Source organism: Triturus cristatus, chromosome 5_1 (genome assembly GCF_964204655.1).
Source record: "Triturus cristatus chromosome 5_1, aTriCri1.1, whole genome shotgun sequence".
Lineage (NCBI taxonomy): Eukaryota > Metazoa > Chordata > Amphibia > Caudata > Salamandridae > Triturus > Triturus cristatus.
This window is the reverse complement of record NC_140587.1, coordinates 899,889,764-899,901,876: the sequence shown is the minus strand read 5'-3', so window position 1 is coordinate 899,901,876 and position 12,113 is coordinate 899,889,764.

The following is a 12,113-nucleotide window of genomic DNA, read 5'->3' as shown; positions in this document are numbered from 1 at the left end:
CATAATCCATTTGCACATGAAGTGACATCATTGGATTGCCTATCATCCATCTGCACAGGAAGTGACATCACTGGACTTTCTTTTATCTATCTGCACAGGCAGGGATATCACTCCCCCCTCCTAGGACCTACTTAATGGTGGCCACAGCATAGCTGTTCAGTGGGCTCGCTGCTGGTGTGCAGAATGCATGCCAAAGGCAAGCCCTTCTGAAAATTTCTACTTCTGTACTACGACTAGTGCCAGGAACCCAGGTTCTCCCCCTCTTGTAACTACCCTGCAGTGACCCCCATGCCCTCAACCCTGGCTGTCACTCCCCATGCTGCTGTCTTTCTGTAATCTCACAAGAGGAAGGGAGCATACTCCTGCATTTATCACAAGGTTTGCTTCACTTACCCACATACAACACTCACTGCACCTGCAATGACAACACCTAACTCACCACTGACATCTGGGACCTACTGCATGATCACACCCCAGACCTACTTTTCAAAATAGAAACCTGGCTGAATCTCACGTTGGCACCTGACATCTCCACAGCCATTCTCCTGCCTACAAGATCAAAAGTCAGTACAAGCCCGGAGGCGGATTTGCCATCATCCACAAAACGCTATCACTGCACCACCTCCATGGAAACATCACCCTCCAACTTTGAACACCTCTCATTCAAGCACCATGTCACAGCTCATTTTACCATTAGTTGCACTCTCATCTACACACCATCTGTACTACGCACCAACTTCACTGACACCATCAGGGACATTGTCACACCACTCGCCCATGACGCTAGTAATTGTATCCTACCGTGAGACCTGAATGTCCACCTCGAAGACTACGCTGACCCCACTCAAAAGCCCTCATTAAAGACCTTGTAATCATGGGCCTCCCCAAACGAGTAAAATGACTTAGCCACATCTCAGGACACTACCTGGACCATGATTTTACCATCTTCTTCACATATGTGTTGAGGAGCCCACATCAGTCTCCTGGACAGACCACACCCTCATCAAATTCAGTATCCCTATCCCAGGCCAAATCACATTCATCGTCACCGGTGCACCAAAACTGCAGCAGCATCACTGACAAGGACTGAAACAATGCTCTCAACACTCCCCGACCCGAACACAGCAACAGCCTCTCCAAAGCCATCAAGAATTCCTAAAATTGGATTGCCTCCTATGCTGACTCTCTGACCCCCCTCAAACACAGCAATACAACAAGATCTAGACCCTGGGCCAGTTGGTGAATGGATGACCACAGACTGAAGAAATGGCACTGCTAAAAACTGGAGCGCAAATGGGGAAAGATCCAGGACAATGTAGATAGAAGCACCTTCAATTCCACTCTGAGATGCTACCACCAAGTGATCCAGACCATCAAATATGGATGTGGAAAAAATCTTTTACAACTAAATTCCTCGAAAACAGAGATTCTCTTGTTTGGCAAGGCAGAAAAACTGTGGATTTCCAATTGGTGGCCTTCGGAACTGGGAGAAGCCCCCTCCCCGAGAAGCTGGGCGAAGAACCTAGGGATCAAAATCGATAATAGGCTTTCAATAGAGTAACAAGTGAAGACGCTTGCAGGCTCCTGTTTCGGGACCATGCGGATGCTTAGAAAGATCTTCCCATGGATTCCGCTCAAAGCCAGGAAGACTCTCATTCAGACGCTGTTAATCAGCCTCCTTGACTACGGCAATTCCCTGCTGGCAGGAATTAGGGATGACCTGTTAGCCAAACTACAGGTCGTCCAAAATACAGCTTTCCCTTTTTAAACCTGCCCGAACCCCCTCTCTTCCTCTCCTACACCAACTTCATTGGCTTCCGGTCAGGAAACAGGCCATCTTCAAGCAGTCGTGCTTGGTCTATAGGTCCTTGCATGGAATGGGTCCGGCATATTTGACCAACAAACTTGAACGGTATCAGCCTGTACGTCAGCTTAGATCCAGCAACTGCAACCTGCTCTGCAGCCGAAGAAGTGGGAAGGTTAAAATGGGGGGTCGTGCCTTTTCCTATCTGGCTCCTAAACTCTGGAACGACCTCCCCGATCAAATCCGGGACTGCCCCAATCTGCCCCAATTTAAAAAAATGCTTAAGACCTGGCTCTTTTAAGTCACACTTTACATGATGTCTTTGTTCTCAGGCACCTAGAGATCCCCTTGGGGATGATTTGTGCGCGATACAAATGATTTAAAGCAAAGTAAAGTAAAGTAAATATGCCTCTCTGGTGGACTGCATCAAGAGCAGCACCAACAGAAGCAAATAGAAATTTTCCATCAAGAAGGATTTCACCTCACCAGCTGCCACCTCCAACTCGATTACCCCCAGCACAGGACCTTGCAACAATCTCTCTCAATTCCTCAGCAATAAAATTGCTGACATCTACAAAAACATCAACTCACAACCGGGCCCAACGGACCTCGCCAAATGCCTCACAATCTTATCGAAAGAACCAATGTTAACAACATGGACCCATCATCACGGCTGAAGAAACCACTGCCACCATAAAGTCTTTCCACTTAGGGGCTCTTGCCAGCACAAGGCCTACACCAGAAGACTGCAACCCTACAGTGCCATGCTCACAGCTATTCTGAATGGCCCAATCTCTTCCATTGTCTTCCCAGATGCTTGAAAACATGCAACTGTCCTCCCTTTGCTAAATAAACCCTCTGTGGACCCTTCAGCACTCACCAAAAACAGGCTGGTCTCCCTGCTACTATTCCCAGTCAAGGTCTTAGAAAAAAAAAATCAAAAGCACTACATAGAATATGAAGGTTTGGTGTGACTGAGTAGCCATCCACATCCTGATAGGTCGTCATGGCCAGGATGGGAGAAAGAAGCTTACACTTACACCTGAATAGAAAGTGTCCTGTCCTCACATAAAGGGGTACCTAGCCCCCTGTAGTGAGTCTGGAGCCAGAACTAGGAGGGAGGACCTTTCTGCACTTCAAAGCCCCTATTTGAAGTCACCTCTTCTTCAAAGGCACAAATGGGTATAAGTAGTGGGGCTCCGACCCCACCAAATCAGACACTAGGGGACCTGCAAAGACACTCTGCCTGGAGGAAGGGCTGCTGTGCTGCTACAAGGACCGTCACTTTGCTGGACTGCTGCTCTTGAAGATCTGCTCCTCTGCTGTGCTGCCCTGCTGCCTACTACCTTCTGCCCGGCTGAGGAAGAACTGGGCTCTTGCTTGAACCCAGAGTGATCTCCAAGGGTATGCTGGCGTGCCTCTTGTTCTACGAGTCAGGGATATCAAAGTCTTATCCCGTGCTTCTGTGCTTGATCCATTGAAGTATGTGGGATTTCATAAAGTACACTACATAAAGGGTGAAATATTTGGTAGTATACACATGGTGAGTGTGTGTGCTGTCAGTGTGTGTGTTTTCAAATAGTACACCCTGGTACAATACAGAAAAGCTACTGTACTGAGCAGTGAATGCAGACTGAATGTGTGTGCTAAATGTATGTGTGTCTGTAATGGCACAATGCATGGAGGTAACAGTACTGGACAATAAGCGAGCTATGAATGTACAATGAGTGCAATTGTGCCTGCAATGGTACATTACACAGGGGACTCTATGTTCCATTTTGGGAAGCCCTGCCTGGTGAAGGAGAAGAATACCCCCAGACAGATTTGTGTATTGCTGCATTCATGTGAGCTGGGTGGGACACACACTGGAGGAAAGGAGGAAGAGTCTCATCTCTTTACACTTCAAAAGGTTGCTTTTAGATTCAGTGATAGATCACAAGAAAAGGACCTGGACAATTCTCAGGAAGGAGATGGGGCAGATAAGGGAATCATAAAGAATAGGGCTGGGATCCTGGGATTAGCCTTTTGATCCACACATCACTGTGGCTGACATCCAGGTTAGAACTTTGGTCACTGACATAAATTGTGTTTTGGGTGAATCAGCTTTGAAGTCTTGAGTGCTGTGGCAGACATATTTTTAAGGAGAAAGAAGAAAAGAGAAGTGTACACATCAAAAGAAGCAGAACTCCAACACAAAACTTCAAAGACTCAGACCCTAAATCACATGTTGGTGTCTGGAAATGGTGTATGAGAAGGGGAGGCTGAGACCCAAGCAGACAGATGGGCTGTATGAGGAGGGGAAGCTCTGCAAGACCTCTTCCTGTGACCAGGAATGGGGGTCAAGGCCTGCTAATCTCCCTGCTCAGTGATGGGACTTCACCCAGGGAAACCAAGATTACCTTGCATTGCAGGGAGTGAGGTGCAGCGTGAAGCCCTACCATGAGGACTCCCTGTGTAAGGTATGAATATTCAGCTGTGCGACAATCGGATCGCAGCCTGTGTACAGAATTTTTTTCAGATAAGATAAGAGAGACCTGATGCAGACTGAGCCAGGCATTGAACACTATGTCTTGGGTGCCAAGCACATACTGCCTTGTTGTGGTAATGCTGTATGACAGAGGGGCAACCGTTGGAGTAATTGTTTGACCAGTAAGATAGGACTCATAAAAGCCTTTAGCAGTGCCCTCGTATGCCAGGAGGGTTCGTTGAGATATGGACTATTACATCAGAGGAGTCTATGTTGCGTCCAAAGGGAACATGGCAACACTGTATGCCAGGAGGGGCTGCCGGGAACAAATCACTAAAGACTTATAACCGTTGCCAGGGACTGGAGTGGGGCTGTGATCAGTAGGTCTAGGCACACCACATGATCTGTCCAGACTGACACTCGAGGTCTAGGAGGATGCCAAGTAGGATGTCGCACACTCGCTGGGCTCAAGATGGAAGCCAAAGAATTGAATTACCCCCACCCACTCCCCGGATGGGGGAAAGTGACTTACTGTGTCTTCACGAGCTGGACTGGATGCTTCTCTGATCGCTGAAGAGAGCAGGGAGAGTGAGCTTGCGCCTGACAGGTGCTGCCACATGAACAGAGAGTAGCCAACTTCTCTGAGAAGGATCAGAGCTCGCAAGTGGCCATACTAAGGACATCTGCTGCAATGCTGAATGCTTTCATGCAGCAGGAACAGGTAAGTCTTGAATTGGGCCCCAGGGCATTCACTGCTGATGCTGCTGTGGAACTCATGAGTACGGCCTACTATTAAGCATTCTCTGATTGCAGCCATCAGTGAATGGTCAATAACCTCAACCACATTATAAGAAAGAGGGAAGAAAGGGATTTGTTTAACAACTGCCAGAGCCCTGACCTTAAGGGTTATTGCTCATGAATACGGTTATTCCTTTGAATATGTAGAGTTAGAAATAAAACACTTATTTTTCTTAGAAAAGCAAGTATTGGACTGGATATTGATTTATTGTTTGTGTGCACTTTGGGTTATGAGTTGTGTTAACTTACTTGTAGCAACACTTACCCCCTGAGGGGGCCTTTCACTGCTCATCCAGAGCTAACACTCAGAGTCAAGTGCAGAAGGGTTAGTTGGACCAACTGCTTGGGATCCATAGCAGGTCAGGCCCGGGTATTTCAGGAGTAAAAGGCCTCAGCCACAACAGTTGGGCCCAGTAGCCCCTGCATGCCCTGTGCCCTGTGGCCATCTGAACATATTTTTGACAATTGGTGGCAAACGATGGGATGCCTAACATTTAGGAGCCAAAGATATAGGGGTGGCATTGACCATTTCCAATCTGCACCAGTACTGCAATGAGCCCACTTTTTTTCTTCCACTCATTAAGATGGCACGCATAGGCAATGGAAAACACAGATTTGGTAATTGACTTCTGCACCACGTCAATAGATCAGAGAAAGAATTTAAGTAAGGAGAGAGGGTGAAGGATGCCCAGGAGTGGTCACAGAGAGGTCCTTGCTAATTTCATGAGGAAACAGTTTGAGATACTGGATGAAAGGGATAAGGCTGCATTGACTCTGGGGTGGTAACCATGGTGAGAACCCAGGAAGAGAGCACTGTGGATTCAAGTTGTAGGATCCCAAGGACAGATATATTCCAGACACATGCCCAATGTGTTCCCTCATGCGTTTTCCAGAGTTTCACCAAGACACTCACCACCTTTGGTTTCTAAAATATCTCAGGTGTACACAATAACTGGGTACCACTGCCACCACTTCCAGGAGTAAATCCCTTGGGTGGTGTTAGACCCGGCCTTGTGGCATGGCCATCCCTGACCCCTAGCCACACCCCCTGACCCATACACCTCATTCAGTCCCTCAGTACACAGCCTAGCCGGTCCTGGCCGCCAGGACCCACACACACCCGACCCGGACTTCCCTGTCCGTGCCCTCCATCTTCCCAGCACCACAGGGCCCGCGTGCCCACTTCATGCACCTACGATGGCCGCCCGGCCCCAGCACAACCCAGGCCTAGAGGCGCCGCCCTGGCTGGGGAACATAGCGCTCCCATGGAGTGAGAGAGGGAGGAGCAGTTTCCATCGCACCTCTGGCCTCCCATCGGAAGATGGGTTTCGATCGGCCCTCCGGCCTCCCTGAGGGCTGGCTCCACGCCTGCTGGGTGTCTGGGACTCCTCCCGACCCGGCCCTGAAAGGATCAAAGGACAACATGGCAGGAAACTCCAACGAGCGGCCCCCAGGCGCTAAGACCCCTGCCTACACGGACCCCGGACATCAAAGAGGGGTTGACCTATAACAAGGGGTGCTCTGAGACTATCGGGCAGATTCGACTCTGGAACGACGAGAGCCCTGCTGACGTGGTCGCGGCTCCCTTGCAACCTTGGAACCTCTGAGCCCTACTGAGTGACTCGCGGCTCCCCTGAAGATCGTAAGACCTCTGAACTTGTGCTTGAGCCCTTCTGAGTGACTCGCGGCTCCCCTGAAGATCGTAAGACCTCCGAACTGGTGCTTGAGCCCTGCTGAGTGACTCGTGGCTCCTAACGACTCCCTCGGTCCGGCTGGACCGCAGCGTATCCCCCAGCTCGAGGATTGTGAGCTGTGCGTTGGGTACGCCCCTGCATTGATCCGGATCGCCAAAGACTGTCCCGCTACCCCCTTTCCCTACCGAGACTCTCTGAGCCCGTGCTCTATTTGTACATATCCACCTTGGTGATCATAAAGATCCGATGAAGTTGAGTATATAAAAGATATGTTCCCAAGAACCTACCGTGTGGTGTCTCTTTGTCGTGTGGTGCCGTGTGTGCGATATCAGATACGAAACTCTTCCTCTGAGGAGTCTCCCGCCAGTGCCTGGCTACGTTGACCTGAGGGTAGGTCTCAGGGTGTTCAGGTAACCTCCCTGTTTCCCCTGGGGTCGCCTTCTAACATTGGTGGCAAGCGACGGGATTCGGGCCCATCATCTAGAGATCGTACCGTAAGCGGCTGATGCACTACCGGCAAAGACGGCAGAAGAAAACGCCATGAGTCTCACAGAAACCAACGCGAGTGCTGTGTTCCAGGCGGAACAACTGGAAGAGTACACGCACAAAGAACTGAAGCAATTCTGCAAAGAACTAAAAATCGCTACCACTGGTCTCAACACCAAAGAAGATATGTAGAAGGCACTGAAAGCTTGGGTATAATCCGGAGCCCCCCGCCCAGAAGGAGCGGTGGAGCTCCACGACGAAGCTGGACTCTCCCCAAGAGAAAGCAGCAGCAACCAGGTATGAAGCTTCGTACCAGACGGGGGTCTATCCCCGGAAGAACTCGCAGACAGAGAGAGAAGTCGTAATCACGAACTCGAACTGGCCAAACTGAAAATTGAGGGCGAGTTAAAATTAGCTGAGAAGAAGCTAGCAGTGGAACAGATGCGAGTACAAGGCGAACTGGAAGAGAAGAAACTCCAATGAGAGCACGAAGGACGAAGACTTCAACTGGAGCACGAACGCAGCTTGAAAGAAATCGAGCTCAAGGCAAGGAGCGAAGAAGCTCGACCTCCGGAGAACCGGGGGGCGCCACCACCGGCGGAACAGAAGGTCCACATCCCCAAAGATGTGGTCAAGGAATATTACAAAAACGATGACATCCAACAATGGTTCAAGGCATACGAGGTCGCCATGACCTCCCACCGAGTCCCGCAGAAAGATTGGGGGGCCTGGTTGTGAGGCTGATTTTTGAGCGAGGGGAGAGACACCCTGCTCAACCTACCATCCTCCATGCAGACCTCCTACAGCCACATGAAGGAGGCCCTCCTCACAAGGTACGGCCTCACCCTAGAGATGTACCGCCAGCAGTTCCGGTACTGCAAGAAGATCCCCGGCACCACGTGGGTGGAGTATGTGAACTTTTTCAGCCGTGCATTCGACGGGTGGATTAAGGGCAGCAAAGTAACCACCCTGGACGAACTAACCGACCTTATGTTATGGGAACACCTGGCAGTGAACTGTTTTGTGGAGCTACGCCAGCATCTGCTCGACAGCAACTCACAGATCCGAGGAAGCTGGCTGTCGAGGCGGATCGCTGGACCAACACCCGGGTCTCCCGGGGCCCTGTAGGAGAATACCCCCGAGCCAGTCAGGGACCACCCCGCCAGAGAGGGGGGGGGGAACCAGGGAGGGCAGAGGGAATCCCAGTCCAGTCGTCCGAAAAGCCAACCTCCGCACTTCCCGGCCCCCCCACCAGCTGTATCCGGTCCACCCATGAGACGGGGGCACCAGGTGACCATCACTTGTTTCCGTTGCCAAAAGCCCGGGCATTACGCCAATGACCCCGAATGCCCCATGGCCCTGCGCGTCCCCTCTACAGCCCCCCCAGCCAGACAGATAGCCAACGTAGCCCTAGGGGTGGAGATTGAGGAGACCGTAGAATGGGAACCCGCCGCCGTGGCCTTGGTATCATTAGGAGACAGAGAAATGGTCCCTGGGAGCCTCCTGCCCTCCAACACGAAGAAATATGGGCAGCTAGTGACGATCAATGGCCAACAGGTAGAGGCCCTTCGCGACACCAGGGCGAGCATCACCGGTGTCCTCAGCCACTTAGTCCACGAAGACCAGATCCTCCCCAACATATTTTGCCCTGTAATTGCAGCTGACAACACTGAGAGTCTCTGTAAGGTAGCCCTGGTGCCTTTTGAATGGGGCGGAGTGGTCAGTAAATTGAGAGTAGCAGTAAGAACCTCCCAGCCGGTCGACTGCCTCCTGGCGAACGACCTAGAAAGTTCCCCCTGGCAGCAAGTCGAGCGCAAGGCCCACCTGGGTATGATGGGTCTCCCCGAGTGGGTGTGCGCCACCACCCGATCTATAGCGGCCCAACTGCCCCCCTTCGGGGAAGTCGAGGACGCACCTGCCAACGAGGGCGGGATTGTCCCAGCCGAGGTCCCCCACAGCTCCCCACGTGGAGAATCTGTCGCCAGCGACGAACCCCTACCGTCCGACCCCGCACAGATCGCAGAATTAGGCGATCTGCCCGAGTTGGCCCAGTGGCGCCATGAGGGGAGCCCCTCCCGAGAGGAGTTCTGCCAGGAGAAAGCTACCTGCCCCTCCCTGGTCGGACCCCGGCAGCAAGCAGAGGCCCAAGCCGCGGGCGACCAATCTGGAACACACCGGCTATATTGGGAAAATGGCCTTTTGTACAGCGAGCAGAAGTCGGTGGAGCTAGGATCAGCCCGGTTGCTGGTGGTACCCCTACGCTTCCGCGACTTCCTCCTGGGCTTGGCCCACGATGTCCCCCTCGCAGGCCACTTGGGTCAAGACAAAACCTACAGTCGCCTAGTGACTCACTTTTACTGGCCTAAAATGAAAGCAGATGTAGAAACCCACTGCAAGTCCTGTCCACACGTGCCAGGCTAGTGGGAAAAGTGGAGGAAAGCGCAAGGCTCCCCTCCAACCCTTCCCGGTCATCAGTACCCCGTTCAAACGGGTCGGGATCGACATCGTGGGGCCCCTGGACCCCCCAACATCACAAGGTCACCGCTTCATCCTCGTCCAAGTGGACCATGCCACCCGATACCCGGAGGCCATTCCCCTACGCACCATCACCGCCCCCGTGGTGGGCCGGGCGTTGATGGGGATCTTTTCCCGTGTGGGTTTTCCCCGCGAGGTCGTAAGCGATCCCGGGACGAACTTTATCTCCAAATACATGATGTCCCTGTGGCAACAATGTGGAGTGTCCTATAAGTTCACCACCCCGTACTATCCCCAAGGAAATGGCCTAGTAGAGCGGTTTAACCTTACTCTGAAGGGGATGATCGCGAGCCTGGAAGATCCCCTCCGGCGCAAATGGGACGTCCTGCTCCCCTGCCTTTTGTTCGCCTACCAGGAAGTTCCCCAGAAATCCTTGGGGTTCAGCCCCTTTGAGTTACTCTATGGGCACCCCGTCCGGGGGCCCCTCAGCCTGGTCAAGGAATGGTGGGAGGCGGCGCCCCGAGGCCCCCCCCGAGATGTGTTCCGATACGTTCTGACCCTCCGAAACCAGACTCGGAAGTTTCGAGAAATGGCCGAGGCCAACCTGGAGGCGAGCCAGGAAGAAATGAAGCGCTGGTACGACCAGAATGCCACTCTGGTCGAGTTCCAGCCGGGCTAGCAGGTATGGGTCATGGCCCCCGTGAGACCTTGTGCCCTCCAGGATAGATGGACCGGGCCCTTCAAGGTCGTTGAGCGGAAGAGCCAGGTCACGTACTTGGTGGACGTCCAGTCACCTCGGGACCCCCTTCGGGTCCTTCACGTGAACCGCCTCAAGCCTCACTTCGTGCGGACGGAGCTGAGCCTGCTGCTGGCCACCGATGACGGGGTCGAGGAGGAGTCAGATCCCCTCCCTGACCTCCTGTGTACCAAGGAGAAGGATGGCTCCGTGGAAGGAGTAAACCTCTCTCCATCCCTCACTTCCCAGCAACGCGAGGACTGCCGCCAGCTCTTAGGGCAGTTCCCCGACTTATTCTCTCTCGTCCCTAAAGTCACCGACTGGTGTGTCCATGACGTGGACACCGGAGACAGCCCGCCGGTGAAGCAACGAGCCTACCGAGTCCCTGATCGAGTCTGGTCCTGCATTCAGGCCGAGGTCTCGAAGATGCTGACCTTGGGGGTGATCGAACCCTCAGACAGCCCCTGGGCCAGCCCCGTGGTACTGGTCCGGAAAACAGCGGCCCCCGGTATCGCCCCAGAACTCCGATTCTGTGTGGACTACCGGGGACTCAATGAAGTCACCCGAGCCGACGCTCACCCTATTCCCCAAGCAGACGAGCTCATTGACCGTCTCGGGTCGGCTCATTTCCTCAGCACATTCGATCTAACCTGCGGGTACTGGCAAATTGCGCTCACAGAAGGAGCCAAGGAGTGGTCCGCCTTCTCCACCCCGAATGGGCACTATCGCTTTTGCGTGATGCCCTTCGGGTTGAAAAATGCCCCGGCCACCTTCCAGCGACTGGTAAATAGAGTCCTCGCTGGGCTAGAAAAGTTCAGCGCCGCATATCTAGACGATATCGCAGTTTTCAGTTCCGAATGGAGTGAGCACCTCCGGAGGGTGCTAACGGCCCTGCGCCAGGCAGGCCTCACAGTAAAAGCCAGCAAGTGTCAGATTGGGCAAGGTTCGGTGGTCTACCTAGGGCACCGAGTCGGAAGTGGGCAGGTCACCCCTCTGCAGCCTAGGATCGACGCCATCCTAGCCTGGGAACCCCCCACTACCCAAACGGAGGTCCAAGCCTTCCTGGGCCTCACCGGCTACTACCGGAGATTCATCCGGGGGTACGGCAGCCTTGTCGGTCCCCTCACAGAACTCACGTCCAAGAAACAGCCCAAGAAAGTGCAGTGGACCTCTGCCTGCCAAGAGGCGTTCGATGCCCTGAAAGCGGCCATGTGTACTGCCCCCGTGCTCCAGGCCCCCGACTACTCCAAGGAGTTTGTGGTACAAACTGATGCCTCCGGGCATGGCATTGGGGCAGTCCTGTCACAGGTGAATGACCAAGGCCTAGACCAGCCCGTAGCCTTCCTCAGCCGAAGGCTGTTACCCAGAGAACAGAAATTGAGCACCATTGAGCGCGAGGCGTTCGCCGTAGTCTGGGCCCTCAAGAAATTACGACCCTATCTGTTCGGCACCCACTTCACAGTCCAAACCGACCATCGCCCCCTGCGATGGCTCATGCAGATGCGAGGGGAAAACCCCAAACTATTGCGGTGGTCAATCTCCCTCCAGGGGATGGATTTCACCGTAGAGCACCGCCCTGGTACTGACCACGCCAACGCTGACGGCCTCTCCCGGTTCTTCTGCCTCAGCGAAGAGAACCCCCAAGAGGATGGG